The sequence below is a fragment of the Cupressus sempervirens genome, chromosome 7, assembly GCF_028749045.1.
Source record: "Cupressus sempervirens isolate cs-2001-9-10 chromosome 7, ASM2874904v1, whole genome shotgun sequence".
NCBI classification, from domain to species: domain Eukaryota; kingdom Viridiplantae; phylum Streptophyta; class Pinopsida; order Cupressales; family Cupressaceae; genus Cupressus; species Cupressus sempervirens.
In genome coordinates, this window is record NC_143124.1 from 805,268,371 (window position 1) to 805,285,019 (window position 16,649).

The window sequence follows — 16,649 nt, forward strand, 5'->3', positions numbered from 1 at the left end:
CAACCATGGCTTGGAACTGGGAAACATCCATGTTATCTGGGACTATTGACTCTTTAAGGGCTTGCTCCAAGATCTTTTGGTGTTGGGGGGATGCATGCAGTAGGCCCAAAATGGATATTTGTGTAGGGGTTTTTTCAAGTTGTTCAACAAGGCAATAATCAGATGAAGTAGGAGCAGTAGGTCATCTACTTGGGGGTGCAGGTCTAGTAGAAGTACCAGGTGTAGATGGGGCTCCAAGTAGGGTGATCTTTCCATGGCATGTAGTGACAACACAATAAGGGTCTTCAGCCTTCAATGTGAATGTGGATATGCGAAAGTCAGACTCATTAAAGAAATTGATGGTGTAGTCATAGCCGGTGCGTGTGTAATTCACATTACCTTGTGAGTTTGAGTTTGAACTTGAGGGTTTCTCTTTGTCATGATTAACCAAAGGATCTTTGAAAATAGTGTGATTAGAGTTGGATGCTAAAAGTGATGGATCAACCATGATTACACCATCATCAATAAGGTCTTGTATTGCATGTTTCAATTGGAAGCACGATGAAGTCTTGTGTCCTTTGGCGTGATGGTAATCACAATATTTTTTGTCACCCCACCAATTTGCTTTAGTTAATGGTTCATCTTTTATTAGGGGTAGCTGCAAGAAGTTATTACTCAATAACTGTTGTAATGCAGTCTCAAGAGGTATCCCCAATGGTTTGAATTTTCTATCCTTGGTTCTAGGATGTCTTTTGTCTTGCGTGGAAGTCTCAGTTTTCTATTGTTGAGATGTTGTTTGATTAGGAGTTTGTGAATTTGTAGGGTTTTCACCTTTCAAAGTTAGTTGAGGTTGTGCTGTGCTAATTGTGTAGGCATCCACAATGCCATCATTAGTCACATTCTTGTTTTTGGAGAAAATTTTTGCCTTGTCATTAGATGAGTTGGTATTGGTGTTGTCCTTGTTTGTCTTGAGGATTCCCTTATGGATAAGAGCATCTTCAATACTAGCCCATTTTTTTGTTAGTTTAGATATGGTGCTTGGGCTCTTGATTTTGAGTTCATACATTAAGTCTGGGACTAAGTTTTCAATGCACAAGTTTACTTTTTGTTCTTCAGGAATGTCTAGTGAGCATTGACTAACTAAGCTTCTCCAACATAGTAAGAATGTGATGAATGATTCTCTCGTCTTCTGTTTAGTTGAGCACAAATTAGAAAGTGTCACCTCATTTGTAATGTTAAAGGCAAAGTGGGAGATAAACTTGTCTGCTAGTTCTGACCAAGATTTGATATTACTAGGAAGTTTGGAGTACCATTCAAGTGCAGGCCTACCTAGAGAACGAGGGAAAAATCTCATAAGGTAAGTGGGCTCATCACTAAGTTTCATACATTAAGCACAAAATTCATGGATGTGATCAATATGGTTTCCTTTTCCTCAGTATTTTTCAAACCTTAGAGCCTCAAAGTGTCTTGGGAATGGAGGCATATACAAATTTTTATCGAATGGGTTAGGACATAGGTCCCTTTCTGTATATAGAGCCTATTTATTTTGGACTCTCAATGCCTCGACTTGTCTAGAAATTTGTTTGAATTGTTGTAATTATTATTCATTGGGGTTTTGCATGATGGTCTTTCCTTCAAGTCTTTTGTGTCTATGAGTAGACCATTTGCTGTGGTGAGAACTATGTCTACTTGGTCCTGACATTTCTATGTCTGATGAGTCTGATGAAGTGTCGCTAGGTGGTGGAGGTATGTTGGCACCTGAAAGATAGAAAGGTCCTTTTTGTTGGGGAACTTGTTGTGGTATTTTATGTGGTTCTTGTTGTGGGATTGATTGCAATTGTTGTACCATGTGTTGTTGTTGTTCCATGTGTTGTGGTTGTTGTTGGGATACCTTTGTTGGTTGTATGTGAGACCATGTATGTGCTTGTTGTTGTAGAGGTATTTGTTGAGGTTGTTGTGGCACATGTTGTTGTTGTAAAAAATGTTGCTGGTATGCAATTTGTTGCTCAAGGCATCTTTGGTATTCCAACTATTGCTTGAGTTGCTCTTGTTGTTTAGCAAACATTGCTTGTTGTTGTTGGAATTGTTGCTGAAATTGTTGTTCATAAATTATGTGTAAGTCAAGTGGGTTCACATGGGACTTCCTATTAGGAATGTTGGATGTTTACCCCACTTGAGGTTGTTGTCATTGTAGTTGATGTTGTTGTTGATATGTGGGATGTGTGTGAAGTGGATGTATACTTGGTTGCGCCTTGGAAGTGTGGAGTCCTTGTACGACTGTAGGTTTTTGTTGTCATGGGGGTTGACTAAGTCCTTGAGAATTGAACATCATGTTTGGATTGTGGTTTTGGTACCTTTGTGTGTTAGATGTTCCTATTTGTGACATTATATTGACTTGACTATGAGATGTGTCCCTGTTGGGAATGGGCAAAATGTCAATAAGACTTTTCCTTTGTGTGTCCATAGGGATGGTTGCACTTGATGTTTCACATGTTGTATTTATGAGAGGCTCCATAGCATTTGATGTCATAGCACTTGGTAAAGTTAGGAGCAAAGGTGTACTTTGTTGATTTTCCTCCAAAGGAGGTATGTTTGGCATCCCTAAAGCACAAGTCCCTTTAGGTGCATCTTGTTGCTACATCATGTGACTAAAATCAAGTCTTAATGTCCTTTTGGGGTGTTTAGGGATTGGTGGTATTTCCTCGAACAAGGGGTTAACATTGATATGTTTACATTTACTTTGGAGGATTTCAATGGTTGACTCTTGATGGGACCTTATAGGTGCCATTATCGTGTTTGAAAATTCCAAAGGTTGTTTTTCCTTATCTCAGTCCAAATTGACCATGGGTTGTATGTTTTCAATAGTTGTGTTGGTTTGATGTTTGGACTTAGGATCTTCCAAGTTTGGGTTAAATTTGACAATTTCTTGGGCTGCCAAATGTTTGAAGTTCTTACGAAAACTTTTGTCTTGACATGCCCTAGCCATTTCTTCATTAGTGATGCCATAATCAGTGTCAGAGTCATCACTTAGGTGTACAATACCTTGTTGTATGTTGGATGTGTTATAGTTGAAGGTACTTGTGTTAGGTTGGCTGAATTCGAAGGAATGTGATTGTTCATCTTCGGGTGTGGTTGGTACACTTCCACCTCCAGGTGGTATGGGCACAAATACTGATTCAAAGTCAAGAATCCATTGAACCATCCCATGTGTGGGGGAAGTATTTGGAGGAAATCTCATGGTAGGTGCATTGTTCAAGGTTCTTTGTGCCATAAGTTGATTATGAGGATCTTGTGGAAACATGTTCAAGGGGTCTGCTAGTAATGGTTGTGATGCCTCGATTTGGTCTTCGTCAAAGGTTTGTTGGGTTTTCTTGCTCTTTCTTTGTCTTAGAAAAGGTTTTGGTAGTGCTTGTGCCTCAAAAAACAAAGGTTTATAGAGTCCTTTGAGTCTCTAACCTGATTGTGTCCTAGTAAGTGCTAGCATGATACCTAATAATGCATATACAATGGAAAATTTGAGTGTTTTGAGTGATTTAGAGTGGTGGGTATGCAAGACATGAGTGTTTTTTGGATTTTTAAGTGTTTAGGAATGTTATGCAATGTGAAGAAATGCTAAATGAATTATGGTTTTGATGTAAAAAGTGCAAATTTCCTAGGGATGTTATGCAAACACAAAATGCAAGGTGATGTTTTGAAGTTTGACTAGAGGGGATGAAAATGACTCTAAGGTATGCAAAATGACAATTAGGGTTATGTTTTGGACTTCCAAAGGATACTAAAGTTTGGTGTGTGAAAGGTAGAATATGTAAAGGATGGTTTCCAAGGGTTGATAATGATGTTTAGGATATTCAAAATGAGGGTAAATGATCAAGAAGGCAATTTGGTTGATGGATAAGCTAATAGGGTTTGGTAGTGAGAATGATGCTAAGGTTTGGACCATGCAAGATGAAGGGGATATACCACTAGGGTAAGTAAAAATAACATTTGGGGATACTAGGGATATGATTATGCTATGACAAGGGTAAAGGGAAAGTTTTGAATTTAGGTAAAACCTTTAGAAAGTATTTTGCCTAGGAGTTTAACCTTGTGATAAAGGATTTTGGATCTTGACCAAAAACTGATAAAAGATGAAAAGATCAAATTGATAAAAGATGACAAAGTCAAATCTATCAAGATATAGACAGATTTTGACCCAAGAAAATGATAAGAAAAGATAAAAAAGACTAGTCAAGATCCATTATCCGTCAACACGAGGAGATACTCTAAGACTCATACTTTTTCTAGATTTTTGACTAAATTGAAAGGTTTTGGGGGTTCAAAATGATGTTTTGGGGGCTCAAAATGGTGGTGATACTGATTAGATGTGTGATATGTAAAATTCCTATAATGTAAAAGGGGATTTTGGGTGCAAGATGTGGTTTTGGGTCAAGTGCAAGCGGGGAGGTGTAGTGGTTCCTAGATGCAATTTTGGGGTCCTAAAGTGCAATTCGGAGGCCCAAAATGGTCATGCAGGTACCAAAGTGCATCCTAATAGTGCCAAGTGCACGCTAATAGTAACAACTATGTCATTGATGCACTTGGAGCCAATTTGGGCATAGTTGGTAGTTTGTGGGCGCAATTGGTAAGCTAGGAAGAATGTTTGCTGATTCAAAAGGGTGTGGTTACCAAACTAATATGCCAGGAAGCTAAGATGTTGGGGATGATATTAGGATGGGTTAGGAGATGAAAAATAGAAGTTATGACCTATAGAATTATGTATTAAGTAAAGGTGAGGAAGATTAGGTGATGTAGAATGCAGATCTGGGCAAGCTAGTGCAAGGGGAGATAACCAAGTACCTAAGGACACTGTTGAAGCCCCAAAATGTTATCTGGAACCCAAAACTAGATCTCAGGACCATCAAGTGCACCCACATAGTTTAGACTATGTCAATGATGTAGTTGGTAGTTTTATGACGTAGGTAAACTGGGCTGAAACTAAAGCAATTCTGGGAGCTATGGTTTCTAGATTGATATCACGGAGAGGTAAACAATAGGGGACAATGTTAAGACTAGCATGAATTCTCAAAATGATGGTTAGGACACCTGGAATGATGGTTAAAGTAGTCAAGATGATGAATAGGTATGAAAAGATGCAAGGTGGTGAATGCAAAGTGCTTATTGTGAGATGGGAATGCAAAAACTAAGGGAGGTAAACTGAACCTAAAAGGATGCAATATGAAAGGTAATAGATACTAAATGAGGACTAAAAGGTGCAATATGAAGTCTATATGATGTATGAATGAGGCCTATACTAGGGTGAATGTAAGTTAAGTCTATGCAAGTGTGAGATCTACGTTTTTCCAAGCATGTTTAAGAGCACAAGTCGCCATGTTTTTCAAGGTTTGAGTGTGTTGAACCAAAGTTTGCAAAGTTTGATAAAGGTTGAAATGTTTTGGCAATGTGTGATGTTTTGAAAAGTTCAAATGATATCCACGGTGTAAATTTAAAAGTTTTTCTTTTATCTTGATTATGTTTTACACACACGCAAGACACATTAAGACAAGAATAGCTATTGTTAAAAGATAACAAACACACCACAACCTAGGCTTTTAGGACTATATCCACTGAATTCCTACTTGAACTAAAGTTTAGCCATGCTTCTCTAGCATGGACAACCTAGGATCTTGGCACCACAGGCTCCCCCTTACAGTGCACTCACTTCTCAGGGCTACCAAGTTTTGCTTCCTAAGGGGCATGACTTCCCAAGGTACTATTTCCTCTACTAAGGACCACAAGAATGTAGGATGTCTTCACGAGCATGGGTGACCCCTTGAGCCAGTGGATAGAAAGAATTTTGGCCACTAAAACATGGTTTTTAGTAAGGGCATTCCATTCGGTAAGTGAATGATAAACTTCTGCATAAGGCCTCCTAGCCCCGAGAATCGGGGTTTGATGCACCACAAGGGTACTGGAGGAGAGCTATCACGCAGCAATACTGTCGACACAGCTTTCACCTTAATTGAATTTTATTTAGTAGCTAGAATGTTAACCTAGATTTTGGCCTATTATCGCTCTGAGGTCATCCCTTGGCATACCCAATATCAAGTATCTTGGTCTAAGGCAGGCCTCTTATAGAAGTTACATGGATTTCTCTTACACCCAAGATCCATGAATGGTGAGGGGAGAGGATACGTCCAATGCAAATCCTAGGGATTTAACATTGTAGACACACCAGGCAGAAAAGAAAAAGTTTCATTTTAAGCACCAAACGAAATGTAATCTAATCTAGGAAATCCACACACATAGTTTTGAAAGACACACAAAGTCTTCAACAATGTCCTGCAAACAAAGCATTAGTAGTTTATGATCATGTCTTCATCCCATGATTGCCACACATTGCAAATAGACCATCAGTAACACAAAATCATCTAATATAATTTGTAGAAGGAAATAGAAACCTTATGTGAAAATTTTGATTAATGCATATGCTTACTGTGAACTCGAGTGTGCTCTGACAGAGAAGATTGCTCCCCAAAAGGCCAAAATGGCTCTGAACACCCCCAAGTATCCCCAGACAGTGTAGACTACATCAATGATGTAGTTGGGGCCTAGTTGGGTGTAGTTGGTAGTTTTAGGGCACAATTGGGAAGTTAGGTGCAAAGTATGGAGAAATGGTGGCTAGACAAGACCCATAAACTAAAATTTTAAAGACTACACTCCCAAGTGCACCCAAATAGTGCAAACTACATCAATGACATAGTTGGGGCCTAGTTGGGCATAGTTAATAAGTCAAAAAAAATAGAAGGAAGTTTTGGTGGCTTTTGGACTCCTAAAACTACTCGTTGGGGTCCCAAGTGCGCCTTGATAGAGTAGAGTGAACCCTAGGATAGCAAGCTAATAGAACACATGAAAAAAGAGCATATAAGCATTTTACTAGACCCCCTAATTAATCTAGGTATAAAAAGGAAGAGCAGATAGTTGTTATACCCTTCCAAGTGAGCTCCTTACTTGCACCTACAAGCACAAAACAAGAAAACCCAAGTTAGATATGCATGTTCACATCGGGTTCACCAAATGTAGGACCAGAAAATGGGTTAAAATGCATAACATACTATGAGAAAATCACAAAACTCAATAATCATACGTTAGCACCCACTAGTCTACCATGAAATCTAAACTAATATAGAAAGCAATAGAAACCCCCTTTTTCATTTTTAGCTCCCATGTCCTTCTTTCTTCTCCAAATGATTGTAGCTCCAATTTACCTATAGTGCACACAAGATTGAAGCCAAAGCCTATGATATGGATAATGCCATGAGAATACTAGAAGTGTGATTTTAGTGTGAGAGAAAGAAGTGTAGATGCAAAGAAGAGGGGACTCAAAGACTCAAGAATTTGGATTTTCAAGACTTAAGCATTAAGATCCGAAATGGGAGAAAGGGTGTCCATTTTATAATTGACATGGAGGGTGAGAGCATTGGATTTGTCACCCATAGATATGCAATGTGGCAAGAGATTCCTTTGAGAATCCATGATGCGTATGAAAAAATATGCCAATTGTAAGATTCTATGACACATGAAAGTCAAACTTGGCTAACTATGCAAGAGAATCTATGACGCGTCATAAGACACCTCAGCCCACTTAAAGCCAAGAATATATGATGAATAAGCCAAATAGGGACATGCATAAGAGAATAAAAATATTTGATTATGACAAGTCTTAGCCAACTATCAAAGGAGAATCCATGAGGTGTCATATCCAAGTGTCATGATGATGCAATATTTTATGGAATATTCAAATTAAAAATCCTCTTATTCCACAAAATAAGAATTAGTAGAAAATAGAATTAATGATGGAAAATAGAACTTAGTAAATTAAGAATTTCCATGGTTTGTAGATAATGAATCAATTAATTAATAAAATTAATTAATTGAGGATGATAATTAGGAAGAATAATTAGAAAGAATAGGATTGAATTATGGGTTATTTAATCCTATAGAGAAAATTAGCACATGATTGGCCAAATTGATTAAATGAATGCGATTGTACCCTTTGATAAAAATGTAACAATGATGGATATGGAATAAGATGATGAAAAGGTAGACCAAAGCCATGGTCAAATTGATTGATAGATCAAAATTGATAACATGCCAAGGACACATGACATGAATTGGTTGATATGTAACATTTAACTGACATTGTAAATGCCATAGGATTGAAATTGATTGATAAGGTTTGATCATAATAACATCGATGAACATTGTCAATGTTATTAAAATGGTTGATGATGCCATGATTTGACATTGAAAGCCTCAACAATGTCAAAGATTGGATGACATGAATGATAGTTTGACCTAGGATTGAGAGCCATGACAATACTAAGGTCAAATTGATAAGATTGATAGGTTGATAGGTTTCCAAGGCACTAAAACCCACAACAATACCTTGGAGTTAGATAAATGATGATTGATTTGAGATGTTTGATATGTTTTAGGTTGATTAGGATTGATTATGAGTGATTTTGAGTTGATTTGGGGTGATTCCAAGTTGATTTGAAATGGTTTTGAGTTGATTTGATATGATTCTGAGTTAATATGAAATTGATGTGAAAGGGGATACAAATGACAAAATATGGTCAATCTAGCCAAAAGATCAGAGTTAGTAGAATGAAAAAATGGGCCAAATTAGTATGAAGAAGTGATGAAACCATAGATGCAAACCATTTTTGAGCGTCTACACCAAAATCTTATGCTCATCTTTAATACATGAGACATGATATGGTTTGGGATGTTTCAACCTCTGCAACTACAACTTTGTAACCAACTCTTCTGATGCCATATTTGTAGAACTTCCACTATCAACAATCACTTTATAGAATTTTCTAGCCATCTTACATCTTGTCTTGAAAAGACTTCTCCTTAAAATAGGTTCCTCATCACTTCCCTTATTACATAAGGTTCTTCTCACCATCAAGTTTTCTCCAGCCTTAGGTCCACCTGGTGAACCCTCATCATCTCCTAGAATTACAACATTTTTGTTACCTTGCCCACTTTTAGAGGATCTACATTCAAAAGATCTATGTCCCTCTTTACCACATCTTAAATAATAACCATGAAATCCACCTCTAGAATAAGAATTACCTCTTCCTCGATAAGAATTGGTGCCTCCTTGGTAAGAATTACCACTTTTCCATTTGGTCTTTCCTTTGTCATCATTCTTCCATTTAGATTTTCCTTTATCCTACATAGAACTTTCATATCTGCCACCTTCACTGTTAGGAACCTGTGTGTTCCTTCTGTTTATTTTGTTAGAGTAGTGTTGTTGGACGCATATGCTTTGTAAGTCGTCCCGTGAGTATATTTTATTATCCCACATGCATAGGTAGTATTACTTTTCTAGATCGTACTCAGTATATAAGAATAGGTTGAGGCCCTTGATGGACACGGACGAATTTATTGTATTGAGCTTGCTCAAAGGAGGTTACCCCCTCGAAGTGGCCTGCGATTAGTAGATTCATTCTGAGTTCTGCTATCACTTTGTATCAGAGCACTCTCTTGGGCTCGCTGGGTGGAAATTACATCAAATTTTTTTTTTTTGTCGTGGCCTTCAGGTTCCTCTCACTTCTAATATCTCTTGTTATTGCAATAACTCTTTTCAGTTGTTCTGTCTGTGAGTGAATTTTTCTAAGTCGACTGTTCAAAAAAAAAAAAAAAAAAAAAAAAAAAAAAAAGAAAAAAAAAGAGTAAAAATTTTTATGTTTTTTAGTCGTAGCTTCCTTGGCGACCCAACCCCAAATTTTACATATCAAAGCCCTAAATCCCTCATTTATCTAATTTTAGGGTTTGCCCTATCTTTTTCACCTCTCATCCAATCGCCACCAAACTGAGCCACAAGATTCAATTCCTCATTTTGCTCCCTTATCCCTCTTGGACTATTCACCTCATTTTGCCTCCCTACCCTTGAAACCCTCATTTTTCTTTTTCCCTTGTCCCCAGATAGTCTCTCACCACCCGTCGAACACCCATTTCCTATATGAGTTTTACCCAAATCCAAGTTTGCCGTAACTAAAAAAGTTTTTGTTTCTCATCTTCTACCCATTACAAAAAAAAAAAAAAAAAAAAAAAAAAAAAACCTTGCTTTATGGTTGTTACGCGTACAGGAGCAAAAATCATGGAAGAGGAAATTGCATCCCTCAAAACCAAACTTCAAGATCTGGATGACAAAATTCTGGGTCTTAACTTTCAGCAGTCAGCCATGAGCCGAAACCATTCAGGAGATACTGGGTCCTCTTCTGGCAATTTCCGTGGACCAAAGCTTGATTTTCCACGCTTCGATGGTTCTGATCCGACTGGATGGATCTATAGGGCAGAGCAGTATTTCAGCTTGCATAATACTTTGGATAACCACAAAGTCCCCCTTGCATCTTTTCATTTGGAACATGAAGCTCTTCAATGGTTCCGTTGGTACATCAAGGCTAATGTAGGCCCAATGTGGAGAGAATTGTGCACCCTCATTTTGGAGCGCTTTGGCCCTAGTTCCTTTGATGATTTCACAGGAGCACTCACTAAACTGCATCAAACAGGCACTGTAAGAGAATACCAGACAGAGTTTGAAAAATTAGCTAATTACACAGAGGGCTTGTCTGATGAATTCTTCTGTAGTTGTTTTGTCAGTGGTCTGAAGGATGCACTTCGCTCAGAAGTCAAAATGTTTCGACCTACTACAATGATGGAAGCCCTTGGGTTGGCTAAGTTAGCAGAAGACAAGATTAGTGCTCTACAACGCTCCAGATCTAATTTTGTTCCATTCAAAAATACAGGTTCTCACAACCCTCCAGTCATACCAGCTCCCAGAACTACTCCGATCAAGCACTTGTCTGAAACAGAGATGCGAGTCAGGCGAGACAAAGGGCTTTGTTATAATTGTGATGAGAAATGGTCTCGGGGCCATAGATGTGTTCAGCAAAAGCTCTATCTCTTGGATGTGGATTCTCCACTGGAACTGGAAGAATATGTAGATGCTCAGGAAACAGTGGATGATGAGGTTGAGCCTCACCAGCCTGAACCTCCTTCACCAGAAGCTCCACCAGAGATATCTGTCCATGCTTTGGCAGGAGTCACTACTTCACAAACCATGCGGGTCCAGGGTTTCTTCAAGAAGATCCCTCTTACTATACTCATTGATTCTGGTAGCACTCATAACTTCATTGATCCACGAATAGCCAAACAGGCTGATTGCTTTATCCATCCCTGCTCTAGCTTTGAAGTCATGATTGCCAATGGGGGCACTTTACCTTGTAAAGGGAAATGTCGCAATGTGCGTCTCTCTATTGGAGATTATAACATGCGCTCTGACATGTTTTCCTTACCCTTAGGTGGCTGTGATGTGGTTTTGGGTGCCCAATGGTTACGCACTCTTGGCCCCATTCTCTGGGATTTTGCTGAACTTTGGATGCAGTTTTCAGCCGAGGGGCACCAACACACTTTGAAAGGCTTACAACTAGGGTCTCTCAGCATCATCAGTTCACACCGTATGGAAAAACTTCTTAAGAAGAATTCACATGGTATCATCGCTCAGCTCCATTCCATTCAGATGCAGCCATCAGCAGTCTCTAGCACTCCTGCCGATCTCCAACACATTTTGGACAAGTATTCTGGTGTATTTGCTGAACCTGTGGGATTACCTCCTTCTCGTCCAGAGGACCACTGTATTCAGCTCCTTCCTGGCAGTGTTCCGCCCAACATCAGGCCCTACCGCTACCCATTTCATCAGAAGACCGAAATCGAGATACTTGTCCGTGACTTACTGAAGCAAGGTATTATTCGCCCTAGTACCAGTTCCTTTTCTTCTCTAGTTCTGCTTGTTCGCAAAAAAGATGGGTCATGGCGACTCTGCATTGATTTCTGAGCACTTAATCATCTCACTATAAAGGACAAGTTTCCCATTCCAGTTGTTGATGAACTTCTTGATGAACTTCATGGGGCTCATTTTTTCTCCAAGTTAGATCTTCGTTCTAAGTATCATCAAATTCGGGTTAATGAGGAGGATATACCTAAAACTGCCTTCCGCACACATGATGGTCACTATGAATTTTTAGTCATGCCCTTTGGCCTCACGAATGCTCCTTCAACATTTCAGGCAGTGATGAATAACATATTTCGACCATACCTCCGGAAATTCATTCTGGTCTTCTTTGATGATATCCTCATATATAGCAAAACTTGGGCTGAGCATCTCCATCATCTGGAGCTTGTCTTGCAACTTCTCTCTGATCATCAACTCTGTGCAAAACTATCTAAATGTGTGTTTTGCCAGGAGGAAGTGGAGTATCTCGGGCATATTGTTGCACACCATGGAGTGCGGGTGGATCCTACAAAAATAGATTCCATGAAAACTTGGCCGCATCCTAAAACTCTCAAGAGCCTTCGGGGTTTTTTGGGGTTGACTGGCTACTACTGCAAGTTTGTCAAAGATTACAGAAAAATTGCAGCACCATTGACAACTCTGTTAAAAAAGGATGCCTTCTCCTGGACCCCTGTTGCTGAGACTGCATTTGAACAACTGAAACAGGCTATGTGCAGTACACCTGTTCTCGCGATGCCAGATTTTTCCAAACCCTTCACTATTGAGAGTGATGCTTGTGGCAATGGATTGGGTACTGTTCTCCTGCAAGATGACCATCCTATTGCATTCACTAGCAAAGCCCTCTCTGGTAAGAATCTAGCCCTCTCTACTTATGAAAAAGAAATGATGGCTATTTTGCATGCTGTACAGAAGTGGCGGCCATACCTCTTAGGGAGTCATTTTTGCATCAGAACCGATCACCAAAGTCTGAAATACTTCCTGGAACAACGGGTATCCTCTCCTACACAACAGAAATGGGTCAGCAAACTCATGGGGTATGATTATGAGATCACCTACAAGAAGGGTAAGGAGAATATTGTGGCAGATGCTCTTTCTCGCACATTTGATAATCAAGCTTCCCTTTCCGCTATTTCTATGCCCATTCCCAATTGGTTAGCGTCTGTTCAGCAGGGCTATGACAGTGACTCTTCTTTATCTCAAATCATTCACCAGCTAGCCAATAATCCTTCTGCTATACCACATTACTCTTGGGATGGTGCTTCTCTTCGATACAAGGGTCGGCTAGTGCTTCCTCAGAACCCAGCTCTACATCAGGCTATTTTTTATGAACTCCATGCTTCTCCTTCAGCAGGGCACTCAAGCTTCCTCAAAACTTATGAGCGAGCAAGGAGAAACTTCTTTTGGAAAGGGATGAAACAGACGATTCAACAGATGGTGGCTGAATGTGATACTTGCCAACGCCACAAGGGTGAAACGACCCTCCTTCCTGGCTTGCTCGAACCATTGCCCATCCCTAAACAGATTTGGACTGATATTTCTATGGATTTCATTGAAGGGCTTCCTAAATCCGGTGGCAAGACAGTGATCTTGGTTGTGGTTGATCGTCTCTCGAAATATAGTCATTTTTGTGCCCTCAGCCACCCCTATACTGCCTCCTCTTTTGCACAAATCTTCATGGACCAGATATTTCGTCTTCATGGACTCCCTTCTTCCATTGTCTCTGATCGTGATGCAAATTTTACCAGTCATTTTTGGACTGAACTGTTTCAGAAAACTGGCACCAAACTGAAGATGAGTTCGGGCTATCACCCACAAACTGATGGTCAAACTAAAATTGTCAATAAATGCTTGGAAACTTATCTTCGTTGCTTCACTTCCGAACAGCAACATTAGTGGGCCAAGTGGCTCCCTTTAGCTGAATGGTGGTACAATACCTCTTACCACACTGCCTCTAAAATGACTCCATATGAAGCAGTCTATGGTCAGGCACCTCCAGTGCTCCTTCCCTACACTCCCAACAGCTCACCAGTCCAGGCAGTTGACATAGTTCTCCGCAGCAGGGATCAGATTCTTCATACCTTACAGGATAATCTTCACATGGCCCGTAATCGGATGAAACAGCAAGCAGATCAACACCGTTCTGAGCGCTCATTTCAAGTTGGGGATATGGTTTTTCTTCGTCTACAGCCATAGAAACAATCCTCCCTAAAGCTGAAAGGGCGTCATAAGCTGGCCCCAAAATTTTATGGGCCTTATAAGGTTCTGCAGAAGATTGGTTCAGTTGCTTATAAACTGGAACTTCCTCCTTCTTCCCGCATTCATCCAGTCTTTCATGTTTCTTGTCTAAAGAAAGTTCTGGGTACCACTGTCAGAGCACAAACTACTCTCCCTGAAATGGATACGGAAGGATCCATTATCCTGGAGCCGGTGGCAATCATTGACCAGCGCACTCGCCAGCTTCGCTCTCGCTCCTTCTTCAGATTCAACAACAATTTCCACACCTTAAGCTTTGAGGACAAAGCTTTTTTCTAAGGGAGAGGGGATGTTAGGAACCTGTGTGTTCCTTCTATTTATTTTGTTAGAGTAGTGTTGTTGGACGCATATGCTTTGTAAGTCATCCCGTGAGTATATTTTATTATCCCACATGCATAGGTAGTATTACTTTTCTAGATCATACTCAGTATATAAGAATAGGTTGAGGCCCTTGATGGACACGGATGAATTTATTGTATTGAGCTTGCTCAAAGGAGGTTACCCCCTCGAAGTGGCCTGCGATCAGTAGATTCATTCTGAGTTCTGCTATCACTTTGTATTCTGTTATTTCGAGCATTCTCACGATATTGCTATAAGGAGGTTCTTCACATTCACCATAAGATCTACCTCTACCTCTCTAGAATCTACCACCTCTACCTCTTTGTCTTTGTTCATGCTTCTTTGTCAAGATCTTCTTAGCTTTCAAGGCATATTGATATGCTTCTTCTACACTTTCCAACTTCACAAAACTTATTTCATCATGTATTCTAGATCTCAATCCATTAATGTAGCTTACAATTTTCTCAACATCATCATCCACATGTCTAGATTTGATGTCAAATCTATTGAACTCCTTGGTATATTCTTTGATAGTCATGTCCTTTTGTTTCAAACTTTGGATCTTTCTCAACAAGCTAACTTGTTAATTAGTAGGGAGGAATTTGTTCTTTACCTTGTTCACCATCTTTGGCCAAGTTCTAATCTTCTTGTTTCCTCTCCTTTGTCTATCAATTTGAAAATATTCCCACCATAGTGATGCATGGCCTTTCAACCTAGTGACTGCAATCTTCACCTTTCTATTATTAGGAGTGTTTTCATACTCACAGAACTTCTCCATATCAGAGACCCAATCCAACAGAACATTGGTATCCATTTTTCCATCATAAGGAACAACTTCTATAGCATGCTTTGAATTTTTCTTAAACAACACTTGCAACAATCTTTCCTCATCTTGATCTTCTTTAGGTTCTGGATTATGATTTGGTGTTGCTGCTTCATCATCACCTACATCATCAAGATGTGCTCCACTCCTCTGGGATATTTCTATAACATCTAATCTAGCTATAATTTGTCTTAATTGATCCAATATAACATCATTGACATTTCTTCTATCATGATCCATCTTTACAAACCAGGTTCCTACAAGATTGTAACCCTCTACAAATTATAGGTCAAATCCATAGATATGTCACCCTACAACCAAATCTAAATCAGGGTTCTACATGATCTAATCTCCACAAGGATGAACCTCAAGCTTTGATACCAACTAATGAAGGAAAATGGGTGAATAACTAGGGCCAAAGGCTTACCCAACTATCCAAACCACCCTGCAAGAGTTAACACAATGGAAGTAGACACAACGGACAACAACCAAAGGAGGTGAAATATTTTTATTGATTCATCAAAACATATTCATACATGCCTAACTATAAGGCCTTCTGGTTTACGACCAATTACAAATACATTCACATTCAAAGATCTAATTGTAAATTTTCACTTTCAGTTCTGCTCTCCAGAATTCCTCTTCTCAAAAACTTGCCTCACTCTAAGCCTAAACACTCTACATATACTTGCCAAAATATCTTTAAAATTATTCTAGAACATTACATAAGAGGAAGGTCAACCCAACAATGGTTTGGACACATCTCAACAAAAGATCTTAACATAAATGTCACGATCAAAATAAATCCCATTGGTTAGTTTGTAGAGATCACCTCCAAATGCTAACACTCAACACATGAAGGGTCACTCAACATACACTGGGTAACTCGGCACATGTAGAGTCACTCAACATACACTGGGTAACTTGGCACATGAAGGAATTTCTATAATAACTTGGCTCCAACTAAGTAATATAGTAACTCAGCTCCCATTGAGTGCTACAATAACTCAACTCCAACTAAGTGCTATAGTAACTTGGTTCCAACTGAGTGCTATAGTAACTTGGCTCCAACTGAGTGCTACAGTAACTTGGCTCCAACTGAGTGCTACAATAACTCAGCTCCAAATGAGTGCTATAGTAACTTAGCTCCAATTGAGTGCTACACTAACTTAGCTTCCATTGAGTGCTATAGTAACTTGGCTCCAACTGAGTGCTATAGTAACTCAACTCCAACTAAGTGCTATAGTAACTCAACTCCCATTGAGTGCTATAGTAACTTGGATCCAACTAAGTGCTACAGTAACTCAGCTCCAACATGCAAAATGAACAAAAATGAACAGGATAACAAGGCAACCCAGGATGCTCTTACATCAATAGGAACTAACTAAAGGTTTTTACTTGGCTTCCATT